The 13,897-nt window shown below is 40.1% G+C and overlaps 1 long non-coding RNA gene across 3 annotated transcripts in view; it reads left to right on the top strand.

Moving 5' to 3' along the window:
• LOC105089989 (uncharacterized) overlaps window positions 1–13,897 on the top strand; it is a 125,336-nt gene that overhangs the window by 1,925 nt on the left and 109,514 nt on the right. The window lies entirely within an intron of this gene.

Here is a 13,897-nt window from a genome sequence, read left to right as displayed (position 1 = left end):
TGAGGCCCTTGACTTCAATGTAGTTTTCAGCTTGACTTACAAAGAAGTACAGTATAAGAGACAATATATACAGGGAAAGAGTGGGAAGCAGGACTATCTAAAGCTACTTGGAGGCTTCAGGTGAAAATGATCTTTGAGCTGAGGTTTTAATCATCTATCCATCCATCCTACATATATTTCATTAAGTGCTTGCTGTGTGCCAAACCCTATTCTAGGTACTGGAGATAGAGTAGTGGACAAATTAAAAAGTCAAAAATCCCTGTCTACCTAGAGATTATAGTTCATATTTTATATATTTATATGTCTGCTGAGGGAGACAGACAATAAGTTAAATAAGTAAAATGTATGTTAGGTATTGATAAGAACTAAGGAGGAAAAAATAAGCATAGGAGAGGGCTTGTTGTCATTTTAGTAGATGGCCAGGGATGACCTTACTGAAAAGTTCTGTGATTTTTGAGTTGAGCCCTAGAGAAAAGAGAGAGTCAGTCTTGCTCATTCGTACTCCATGTTTAGAGCATCCACTGCTCACCAGGCATTTTGCAAGAAGCTGGGAGAGGCCTTAAATGCCTTCCAATGGTTTTCTTTTCTTCTTTCTTTTAATCCAGTAGGCAATGGGAAGTTATTGAAGAATCTTGATCACAGGTCTGGTGTGCTTAGATTTGTGTCTTAGAAAACTCAGAAGTTTTATGGATAATGAAACAGAGGAGGCAGATTAGAATAGTCATGCTGTCAGCTGGGGGCTTCCTACTCCTTGAGTATCTGGTTATGTTGGATGAAAATCCAACTCTGTGGCCTGAGATAGTCTTCATGATACCTGTGAGTTCTCACAGCCTGCTCCTAGTGTGTGCCTGTCCTCTGTAGTCCTTAACCTTTAGGACTACCTGTCTCCTTTTTAGCAATAACACATTGAATGTAGACCTTCATCAGTTTCTAGAAAAACACCCACTCATACTTAGTGGGTGTGGGTGTGTGCCTAAATGATTCTTTACCGAAGATTTAGGAGTTGCTACTGGATAGGGCTTCAGCTGAAAGTATTTGGGGCCTTGGGAGCAAGTCAGCCAATACCAAGTGCATCCAAGATAATTGCATTTGAAAGGAGTCCACACTTTCAGCATCTTTTGTATACCTTTTGGAATATTTTAAAGGCAGAAAATTTGAAACTGAATTTTTAAAAATTAGATTTGACTTACAATATTATATTAGTTTCAGGTGTACAGCATGGTGATTCAGTATTTTTACAGATTATACTCCATTAAAAGTTATTATATGATAATGGCTATAATTACCCGTACTATACAATATGTTCTTGTTGCTTATCTATTTTATACATAGTAGTTTGTATCTCTTAATTCCATACCCCTAATTTGCCCCTCGCTTCTCCCTCTCCCCTTTGGTAACCACTACTTTGTTTTTTATGCCTGTGAGCCTGTTTCTGTTTTGCATTAAACAGAATGCAAAGCATTAAATATGTTAAACATTATGCATTAACATAATACGTTCATTTGGATTATTTCTTAGATTACACATATAAATGATGTCATACAGTGTTTGTCTTTCTCTGTCCGAATGGTTTCACTAAGCATTATACCCTCCAGGTCCATCCATGTTGTCACAAATGGCAACATTTCACTCTTTTTACGACTGAGAAATATTCCATTGTGTGTGTGTGTGTGTGTGTGTGTGTATCTCACATCTTCTTTTTCCATTCATCTGTTTTTGGACACGGGTTGCTTCCATGTCTTGGCTATTGTAAGCAATGCTGCTGTGAACATTGGGGTGGATATATCTTTTTGAATTAGTGGTTTTCAAAGAATTTTTCTACCAAAGACAGCTCTCCCTTTCTAAGAGGATTTTTGGTGAATAAAATCTCTTATTATATATTTCTAAGATGATTTTTGATGAATAAAAATCTTCTCCTTATGTATTTCCTTGAGAGAAACATTTTCAATCTCTTGTGTGTTTTGCTATGTGACTTCAGAGGGAATGGTGGCAGGGGCTGGGGTTGGGGAGTGGTCAGTTGAGATCAGAAGGTAAAACAGTACCACTGTATTTTGCTTAAGGTAGTTGGACCACCTCCACCTCACAGGCTAGTACCAGTCTCCTAAAGGGTTTCTGGAACTTTTCTCTAAAGCTCCACCAGTGATAATGCCTACTGGATTGCTGGATCTAGTTAGGTAGCAGCATCTCACCCCACTCCCCATATGTTGGTTTAAGTTCAGTAGCACTGGGGTGCTAGAGTTACCCTAAAGGCAAGCAAGATTCTTAATATAGGACTTTGACCACATTTGTTCACCCTTAGCGTCAGGGCTGACTACCAGATCTTCACTGACTATGGAGACCTCTTCAACTACTTGAACACCACGGTCTGGGCTAACCAAGGAGGGAGGGTAGAGCTTTGGTATCTACCAAGCTTTTTTGTTTATGAGGTCAGGAGAGCTTGACACTATGACCTTCCTCCTGTTTCTGGAGGACAGTGATAGAGTTCTTCTCACAGGCACATTCTGTCAAAAAAAACCCGCCCATCTTCATAAGAGCCAGAACACATGGAGGTATTTGTCTTCTTAGTCCCCAACCCCAAGTGGTGCCATGGGTTTTAAAGCTGTCTCCAGTGGCTGCTAGGTTCCAGGAGCAAATATGTGAGAGATTACTCTCTCTTGTTTTAGGACCTGGCTTCCCAACTAATAAAAATTCAGTAGTCATGGTTGGTGTTTAAGGCCCAGGGTTTTTCTAGTGTGTTCTCTGACCCAAAGTAAGGAAGTCACTTACTCCATAGTCAGGAGGCTTCGATAGTTTGATATCTGAACTTGAGTGGCTGAACTCCACACTCTGCACGCCTTTATTTCTAATCCTTAGCAGTTTCCTCTCTTCTTCCCCATAAAGGAGAAATAGTAGCTTCTTTAAGAGCAAGGAGTGGGAAGGATAACTCATGTTTTCACAAGATATAATGCTTCGCTTTAAGTTCCTCCTACAGCAACTCTCTCCAACAAGCCTAATTTTTCCAAACTGCTTTCCGATAGCAATGTGGGATGCTTTGTGACATAATCCGCTTCAGTTTTAACACAAATGCAAAGGTCATTTCTCCTTCCAGCTGTTACAGTGTCAAAAATCTGACTTACAAATCCAGGCAATTTACCACATTGTCCAGTGCTGTTGAGCAGTCAGCTACCCAGTGTATGCACTGGAAGCTTTGTGATCACATAAATTCCTAATTCTGGATCCTGCAAACTTTCAATTAATTATTGTCCACATCCCAACTGTCGTTGCTCTAACAGTTCAGGGAGTGTAGAAATTCTCCTTTCTGCATTACCTGAAAATGTCTGTTTTCTTGTGGCATATAGCATTTACTAGGGGTCCTAATAGTTCCAAGTTCAAATCTCCAAGGGGCCCTGTCTCAGTAGAAGCAGGAGTAATAGGAATCTTTCATTAGCCCTGTAATGAGTTACCTTGCACCCCCTCTAAAAGATATATTCAAGTCCTAACCCCGGGAACCTGTGAATGGGACTTTATTTGAAAATAGAGTCTTTGCAGATACAATGAATGATTTTGATATGAAATTATCCTGGGCTTACAGTAGACCCTAAATCCAATGATGATTGGCCTCATAAGAAAAGGAAGGACACAGAGATATGTAGCACACAGAAGAAGGCCATGTGAAGGCAGAGATAGGGATGACCTCCTTGTGTTTAAGGCACAGGTAGAAGGCTAGTGGCTCAAGATTGGTGCTCAAGGAGGAAGTGGTACAGAATGAGCTGAACTCAGAGAATGTTAGGGGTCAGATCTTGTGCAGACTTACTGTAAACCATGGTAAAGAGTTTGGATTTTGTTCTAGCTGCATGGGGATGCTTTTGGAGGGTTTTAGGAAGAAAAAATGGTCTGTCTTGAATTTTTCCGTGGTATCTACCGCTGCCATGCTGGAGTTAATTGAAGGGTTGTGGGGGATTTGTATGGTGTTAGTTTAGCTAAATCAGAGTTACGTTTCTCAGTATTCCCTTCCCTGCATGACTCAGGGTTAAAGAGTCTCACAAGGTGCATTTTGAGTGCTATTTGAAAGGCAGAAAAGGAACAGCAGCCTATTGCTTTTACCCTTGGAAGGTCAGAGCAGGGCACAAGGCCCCACTGCAGTGTACCCACGTTGTTATAATCTGCTGGCTCACCTTAGTGGACTGGGGCAACCTCTGGCTCACAACTCCTTCAGCTCCTGCCAAATTTTCTCGTTCAGCCTAAGTCTGGGGCCAGGAGCATATTTAGCTCCATGACTAAGGGTATCAGCTTCTCCTGCGGAACACACACCCTCGTCAAAGTTGGAGGGTTAGAGGTGGTGAGAGACTGACAGTAGTTCCCAGTCCATGTTTGTAGGTTAAGTCTGTCCTCATAGGTTCCAGTTGATCCTCAGGTCTCCCTCTTTATAGTCATCATCCCTCCTAAGTGCCAGAGCCTGGGGCTGCCACGGACACTGTTTAATCAGCTTCCACAGTTGTGTAAGGTCAAAGCCCTGTAACAAATTCATTTATGTATGTTGCATATATATATATTTACAGATATATTATGTATTTTATATACTTATATAGATACTTATAGTTAGCATATTTGTATAAAAAAGTTTAAATAGTATGTTCATATAAACATATTTATAAAATATATTTTGTATATTTAAATATTTTATACTTAAAATATTGTATTTTATATATTTAAGCATTCATTATACATAAATATGTGTATATATATTATATATTTGTTATATGTGTGTGTGTATCCATTCTTGTGGTTCTGCTTCTCTGATTGAAGCTGGGGCAAAAGTGAAAGCAGGTACACTTGTCAAGAGGCCAGTACCATTTAGGCCAGAACCAGAGATCCAGAGATGTCATCATGGAGATGGAGAGAATGGTACCAACTTAAGAATTGTTTTGGAGGTTGTATGGAGTTTCTTTAGAGAAACAGAATGGATAGGATGTATTTATAGAGGGAGAAAAGAAAGAAATTTATTATAAGGAATTGGCTCATGTAATTAGGGAGGCTGAAAAGTCCCAAGACCTGCAGTCAGCCTGCTGGAGACCCAGGAGAGCTGATGGTGTAAATTCCAGTGTGAAAGCTGGCAGGCTCAAGATCTAGGAAGGGCCAGTGTTTCAATTTGAGTCTAAAGGCAGGAAAAGACTGAGGTCTCATCTCAAATAGTCGGACAAAAGGAGTTCCCTCTTACTCTTTTTTGCTGTATTCAGGCCCTCAGTTGATTGGAGGAGGCTCACCAGCATTAGGGAGGGCAATCTGCTTTACTCAGTCTACTGATTCAAACATTAATCTCACCCAGAAGCACCCTCACAGACACGCCCAGAATAATGCTTCACCAAGGGTCTGGACACCCTGCGGCCCAGCTGTCACAACACATAAAATTAACTATCACAGGGGTAGAACTTACAAAATGTTTGGATGTATATTAGATGCAGGTCTGGCTTCATGTACAGTCATACCAGGCCCCATACTTAGAAGGACTCCACAGTTGGTTTAATGCTCTGCTGTTGCTGTTTTGAAATTCTTGATAATTTTTCAGTAAGAGGCCATGCATTTTCATTTTTCACTAGGCCCCACGTATTATATAGTTGGTCATGACTGGATGTGAGGAGTGAGGGGAAAACAAAGGCTCAAGGATTACACTTGGGTTTTTGGGTTAAACAACTGGATGGGTGGTAGTGCACTGGAGGTGGAATTTGAGAGAAAAATCACGAATTTTGATTTGAACTGTTAAAGAGGAGCTGCCTCTTAGACATTGTGGTAAGGTATTTGTCGATTGCTTCCCCAGCATTCGTTTCCCTCCTCCTGCTTCCCAGCTGAACCTTGTTTTGCAGCCTGTGATTAGGGTGTGATTGGCTCCAGCTCCAGCTATCCACACGCTGACCTGGCATGGCAGGCTTTGCCATATAGGGGCAAAATAGTCAACTAAGCTAAGTAAGCTAGTGCTCTAGGTAATTCCCTTTAGCCCTAGGCTAAAGAATAAGGAGACACTGACTGAGAAGAAGAGGCAAATGCTGCAGAAGTCAAGCCCTAAGTTTTATCAATTTCAGGCCAATTTCCCTTGTGGGGAAAACTACTTGTTTTCCCCAATATCTGTCTTTGCCATCTTCCGCCTTTGTTGGTTGAGCTCCTGTTAAAAAGACTATATACTTCCCTACCTTCCATGCAGCTAAATACAGCCACGTGATGATACTCTGTTTAATGGGCTACAGGGAACATTGTGTGTGTAATTTGCTGGACATGACCTTAATGGAAGGGGCATGCCATTCCTCCTCCCTTCCTCCTTCCAGCTGTCTAGGATTTGTATGTGTTGACAGGAAGCCCAGTAGTAGGCAGCAGAGAAGAATCTTGGTCCTTTGACATCATAAAGCTGTACCAGTTCTGGACTTTCTACTTATCTTTTACAAGATCGCTAAGAACTATCTTATTTAAGATAAGATTATTATCCACCGCTTTTTTTGATTTCTGTCACATGTAGGCAATGTTAACCCTAAATGATACAACATCTATATAATTCTTTTCTTTCAAGGGCATCTAAATGAATGCCTGCTTGATACAAACAGGAGTTTAATTAGGACAATTTTTTTTCTTAATCAGGCCTTGTGTAATATTGTCTACATACACACCAAAACAAACCCCCCCCCAAAAAAAACAACCTTCTACCCAACCCACATTTTGCTTTTCCTTTTAAGTCCTAGAAGAATTATAGATACTTTACTATGATCTATTACTAAAAGCACCACTCCTTTCTCTAGGGAAGCAACAATTGATCTACATTTTCCTGGCACTAGCTCACATTTCATAAACCCTTGTTTAAAATTAACCTAAGTCATTAAACAACATAGGAAAAATTCTTTTAAAATTACACAATAAAAGCTGCCTTCTGAGAGACTGAAAAAAGTGAGTTTACATATAATCTCAGATAAGGTGACCAAATATCCAAAATTGGCTAAGACAGTCCCAGGTCTCAGATTGCGGGCTGCTCTGGTTTCTGTCTCAGCACACATCCTGCGGTTCTAACCAGATGTCCTCCAACTTTAGGACACGAGTTCCTGCCCCTGCTCGGGAGAGCAAGTCACTAAAAATAGGGAGAAACAAGCTGAAAGCATAAATGGCAAAAAAAACTAAAATGTGGTTACAATTTTAGTTCACATTTTTGTTTTTTGTTTGACAAGGTTTGGAAGCATTTGTCAATGAATGTTGTTTAGTTTGGTGTCTTTCACACTGTTTCATTGCATGACCCATTTCTAGGGTGTGACCAGTTTTCTTAAAAAGTGATACTGACTGCAGTAGGCTAGAAAATGCCTGAGTGCTTTGCACATACTAAGGATGAGTATTTTCCAAAAATTTCTGTTTATGTTTTGTTTGTGAATCTTTTGGCACAAGAGGGTGAATAAATGTAATTTAAAACGACCAAATTTTAGTTATTTATGACTGTGCTCTCCCAATGTTTCTTGAATCATACAGCAATATTAAGAAATGTTAAACCCTTCATTCACATATATTTAACCTATGTAACAGTGACGGTACCTGTGAACCCATCACTTCCTTAGTGGGGTTTTCCCTTCAAGCCTCATACTCACGTAAGTTTTCCAAGGCTGTTGCGGGGACTTTACAAGTGTCCAGGACTGTTGGATGGGGGAGTGTCTACAGGGGATTGGTCAGTGGGTAGGTCAGCCTTGATGTTCACTGGACACATGGTGTTAAAAGACTAAATTGAAGGCAGCCAGTTGGACATGGAGAGAAGGGCATTCCAGGTAGAAGGAGCAGTATATATTAAATAGAAGAACGAAACAATAGAGTGTATGGGTTTACAATCTTATATGTAATTCTGAAATCCAGATAGTTTTAAAAGCTAAAAAAGCTTTTAGCTAATCCTTTAGGTAGGAAAACTTGTCTTGATCTGAAGTCGTTGATGTGCTGTGTTTGCCATGGACCTACCAGGAAACTGAGGGTATTCTCAAATTAGGATTGCCGGAAGAGGATTTAATAAAGAGACCACGTACAAAGTTGTGGGTGGAGTGCTGGCACAAGGGCTAGGAATGTGATGGTGGGACAGCAGAGCTGTTATCACCCCTAGACACATGTCCCTAGACAAGAGGAGAGAGTGATTCTAGGGGGCCAGAGGAAGGAGTCATGGAAAGATTGTCTGAAGAGAAACTGCCAACAAGTGACTATCCCTCAGGAAAGAGAGAGAAACACCCCAGGCTCCTGGACAGCCAGCTAGGATCCCCATTGGCTGTATCCCATCAACAGCCTGGGAGCAATGGAGTGTGGAGCCAAAGTCCAGATAGGTCAGTTTGCCAGACGCAGAGCAGGTGAAACAGGGTGGATAATAGACTTGGAGCAGCCGAGGGAAGTGGCTCAGTGTCAAAACCAGACCTGAACTGAGGCTATTTGTGACCTTATCATAGCTAATGTGAGTATTGTATGTTTGCTGTAGGAATATATACATGTTTGATATGAGTTGATGCCTTGTACCCTCTGAGATGTTATGTAAAAACACATAAAATCATGGGATTACCTGTTGAAAATCTGAAAAGTTATGAATTGTGAAACACCTCTGGTCTCTGGGGTTTCTGTTAAGAGAATACCACCTGCATATTTTTATATAATCTTCCATATAGCTAGAAGATTTTGTATGGGGAATCAGGTGGGAGTTAAAAGACAGGAGAGGGGGCTGGAAAAGGGGACTGGGGCCATGGTGGTCGGGGGTCATGACAGAAAGAGGCTTTTATGTCAGGCCAGGAGTATGGACTTGGTTGTAAGTGGTGGGGATGTATGATAAAGACTTTTAAATGGGATGACACTGTTAGGCATGTTTTACAAAGATCACTCCGGCTCTGATGCACCAATTGAGTTGGACTTTCTTGAGCAGCAGAGCATGGAATGGCCTGACTTTGGCATTTCTCTTATACCTCGGAGTCGAGAAGGAGCAGGAGAGGGAGACACAGAGGGGTGAAAGGCTGGCTCTAGTGACTCCCACAACTGCACAGGTGACACTTGGACAGAACATGGAGGAATCAGAGAAACACATGCTAGGGACAAGAAGAGGACACTGTAACAGTTTCATATGTCATGTTCAGCACCAATTAGTAAGCTGCTTAACAAGGCTTTTGCAGCATTGGAGATGTAGTGTTTTGCTTGTCAACCAAGGGAGATACCATTCTCTTGTTTTTTTGAATTATAGATTCTTTTAGAGTGGAACAAATAGGGACCCACAGGTGTTACGTGGCAGTAATTGCCCAGTGAGTCAGTGATAAAGCCTGGACTGGTCTTCTACTCTGTGCTGTGTTGTTTTTTTTAATCACACCACACTACCATCCAGTCTCAAACATGATGATGGTCCACATAATGTGTATTTGAGTTTCTAAAAAGAATATATAGGAATAAAAGACTAGTGCATTAACTATTGGCTTATCAGTCTTTGGAAGGTATAATTTTTTCCTCTTTAAGTTTCAATGAAAATGAAACCTCAAAAATCCATAACATTAAGGAAAATAAAAGTCTAGTAAAGCCAGCACAGGAATTTATGCACAATTATGGGAGAACTGGTGCATAAAGTGATTATATGTTATATCTCATGAGTCAGTTTGTCAAACTTACTACACAGCTTATTTATAATTGAATATTTATTAATCTTCCTCCAATTATTTAATGGCTTCCACATGCTTGCTTGTGCTTTAATTCATGTGCATTTGGTGAATCTCACCTACCACAAGCAACTGGAAGTCTATAAAATAAAAATTCATCTCCTTTTTACCACTACCCCTCCCTCTTCAGCACTTTCTCCAGAGCTAACCACTCTAAATTAAGAGGTGTGCATATATTCTTTCAGATTTATATTCAAACCTGCCTCTATGTTATAGACATACAAAAATAAATGTTTCTTGTGTCGTTTTCCCACAAAAATGGCATAATACTATGACAGTGTTCTGCAACTCGATTTTTTCACTTAATATGTTACGTGTATCTTCATGTAAATATTAATGATTGCTTGGTGTTCTGTTGCTGGGTATTGTTTAATTTAACCATTCTCTAACTGATGGTAAATAGGCTGTTTTAAAGTTTTTATTATGATAAATAATCCTTCAGATTGATATCCTTGTACTGCTAAGTTGTACTTGGAAAGACCTTGCTGTCCAAGGTCCTTGGCCAAAGTATGTATTTTGTAGGAACCGATAACTTCTTTTCTCTTAAACCTTCTCTTAGAAGTCATTCATGTTAACCTAGAAATGCAGCAACAAAAAACCATTTTATTGATTTTTAGGCAAATGATAAAAGTGACTAAGAGGGTTTAAATCCAGTAGAAACCATTAATATCTTGCTATTTTCTCCTTTAGCTCACCAATCTCAGTTTCTTAAGCAAGTAGATTAGTCTTAAAATTTTTCTTTGGTGTTCACTTCACCATATCTTTTATCTTAAGAACTTTTCAGAGGCACAGATCTGAGAAAGAATCTCCAGGTTAAAGAGCTAGAAGTTGCTAGAAATTAAAGCAGTGTTTCCACACTAGGGAAGTGACATGCTGAGGGGCCGTGGCACCCAGGACATCTAACTCTCTGCTCCCACCTTTGCCTGCAATACTCAGAGCTACTCTGAGAGGAGCAGAGTGTGGTGACTGGGAGTGTGGACTCTGCAGCCATACACACTCGGTGGCTATGGGCCTGGAGCAAATGACTTAACTTCTCTGTGCTGCAGTTTCTTCATCTGTTAAAATGGAAATAGTGGTGGTGATGATGATAATGTCGTCCACTCTGTACGGCTGCTATGAAATATCAAAGGGTAATATTTGTAAAGCACTTACAGGGCCTGGCACATGATAATAAGCACTATACTGGTCCTTGTTAGGTAACACAGTATTATAGGCATTGTGGTTGTTTTTAGTCTCCTTAAGAAGCAGCGCTTGATGAAACTTTCTCAAAGCTCAGACACAGTTGATGTTGCCCAAAGTATCTTGTGAAAAATCTCCTATCCCCCTCATCAGCCCTTTGCTATAGAGGTTTCTCTGTTCAGTGTTCAGAGAAGCACTATATTTCAGTGGTCTGTGCTGGATATCTAAACTTCTAATGAGAAATGATATTTTATTTAGGTTAAAAAACAGATTAAAAGTGGAAGATATTGGGTATCTGTTTCCTCACAGTTGTTAGCACATTCTCTGTGTTCAATAAAATACTCTAACAAGAAGAGATTTGCAAAAACATACCATAGAAGAAACTGAATCAGATTTCAGAAACATAAGAACAGTGAAAATTGTCTGGATTCTTAGGAAACGTAACTTTCTGAACATAAGAAAATAATAGGAAATTCACTGACAATATATTTATAACCCACATTTTCAAATTTTAGTTTTGTAAATATTAGAAATACTGCCAATTTTTATTTGTTCAAGAGTTGGTTAACCAAATACGATTTTACACATCTTTCTTTACTCTTTTCTTTCTACTCTGCCCCTGCAATTTCCTGCATTTTGATCAATTACACAGTATGTGGAATCAAGTATTTGTTTTTCTTAATATGGTTAGACTTCCAAGGCAAACTACATAGTACTTTCACTTCCTCTTTAGCTGGAAGATACAGGACAAAAGGGCTCCTCCTTCTCAGGGCTTTCATGTTCTCTAGAGCAGTTGACTGTAACCTTGGGCTGAACACTGACCAACTAGTTTTATATTCTTGTCTGATGTATTATGATTTAGTTTCACAACAAAGTTGAATGTCTTATTTCCTCATATTAGCACTGACAGGATTTGGGAGCTTGACAGCTTTCAATGCCAGCTTCGGTGTAGAATCGAACTTGTAGAACTTTGGAGAGGATTTCTGATACTGAAAGAGGGAGAGAAAATTAGCATGCTGTGTGTAGCCACTGAAATAACCTGTGGAGAGTTGGCATTGAAACTTTCAGACTTGGTTCAAACACTAGGAAGGAAGCCGTAGCAGATATATTTGGGAATTGTGTATGCTTGCTTGTTTTATACACTTCATCTTGTTCCAGAGAGTTAAGCAATTATCATATGATTCCTCTTTCAGGACGAGAACAGGAAAAGATGGAGCTCTCATTTCTTTTCTTTCTCCTTGGCCTGCGTAGGCCTGTGTTTAACTCTGTAATAATTTCTTTTTAGACTAGAGTTGCTCAGGCAACTACACTCTTTGCTCTTTAACTTGACCCCATTTCCTGATGAATGGTCTTTTTATTTCTTAGCTAAGTCCTAAAGGTTTTCACATTCTGCAGTTTTCTCTGCTAAACAGCTCTAGGCATGACTGCTTATAAAATCACAGGCAACCATAAAACCTTAGATTTTTAAGGAACCTTAGAGACCATTTAATCTACCCCCTCATTTTATAGTTAAAGAAATTGAATCCCCAAGAGGGTAAATAACTAGTTCAATGTCATCCAGCTAATTTGTAAACTGGGTAGAATTTTCCCAAGCTCTTTTTTTTTTTTTTGGCTTGGGTAGAGCTACAACTAAAACCATTTTAAAGGCCACATACTTTTCCATCTTGGTCCTTTTGAAATATCATGTGGATATAATTTACAGGATCTCATTTACAAAATCATGACTCCTAATCCTGAAAAACACTGTGATGTGAGAAGTAGCCAAAGAGGATTGAAATTAGATGCTTTTTAGTAGGCCGTTTCTTAGAACTCTGGCCTCAGATGTACTGGTTAATTGAGGGTTGGCTAGGTCAGCCTAAAGGGATTGCTTTGCTTTACCTAATGACTTTTTATTTTGGTGAGGGAGGGAGTTGAGAGAAAATGAACCAACACAAATAGAATAAAATATTAACATAGGAATCAGGTTAGGCTCAATAATCTATTGTCATTACTATTAATATAATATCACACCTTGTGCCCACAAGATTATAACTCTGGTTTGGCAAGATGAAAACCAGTAAGAAATTATAAATTACCTTTGTGTCCAGAACTTGTATCTAGCTAGAGCCAAAGGTGAAAAGTCTGTAGCTTCCTCATTCTCTTTCTGTTGCCTACTCATTCCAGTTAGTGAGTTCGTCTATGTAACCACAAATAGCTCACAGAATCTTTGAAGAACCCCTCTTCTTGACTGCTCTGTGCCTCTCTTTGCAAGATAGTGTATCCCACAGGCAGGCCCATCCCTAACATTTGTGAGCCTGAGGTGAATGCACAAATGGTTATTTCCATATATCCCCCTGAAATGGGCCACCAACCCTTTTGTTCATATTGACCTCAAAAAAACTTGTGTATAAGTGTGCAGACTTCACCCTACATATCCAAGCTCTGTCCACAACTCCAAACACAAACTACACAAACAGCTACCTCTTAGCCACACTTTAGGCAATATGGTCCGCACTTAATTGTACAGAGAGGAGCAGAACCCCACACAGGCCCTGGAAGCAGGCTCAGAGCTTCGTGAGTGGGAAATTCTGGACATCCCGGTTAGGGGGAGCTTGGTCTAGAAGGGGGAAAGAAGGTTACAGATAGTCAATTATCTTTGGCCTCACAGACCCATCGTCATTTGTATGGGGAGGAGAAGGGCCAGAATAGGGCCTTCTAAAGCATGGAACCCAGGAAAGTTCTGATTGATTGGATCAAGGGCAGTAGTGCCAACAACAAAACTCTGGGATGGAGCCCTCCTGCAGACGTTGTCTTGGGTTGGACCTGTACAAAGGATGGCTAGAGGATGTTTGATGGCCAGAAAGGAGCCACCTTAAACAGGTCACTTTTTAAACAGGCAAGGTTCAAGAGATTGAAAAGAGCACCTAAAAGAATAAGACTGTTCAAAAGTATGTCATGTCAGGACTGAAAGGAATCTTCAGGATCCTCTAATGAAGATGGAATGAGACTACAAAGACAAGCAACTTGCCCGGGGTCAGACTGCGAATTAGTAATAGAGCTCAGCCAAAAAAGACCTTGGG

The sequence above is a fragment of the Camelus dromedarius genome, chromosome 5 (assembly GCF_036321535.1).
Source record: "Camelus dromedarius isolate mCamDro1 chromosome 5, mCamDro1.pat, whole genome shotgun sequence".
Lineage (NCBI taxonomy): Eukaryota > Metazoa > Chordata > Mammalia > Artiodactyla > Camelidae > Camelus > Camelus dromedarius.
Note: the sequence above shows the minus strand (reverse complement) of the source record. Positions and strands in the feature narration are given on the sequence as shown.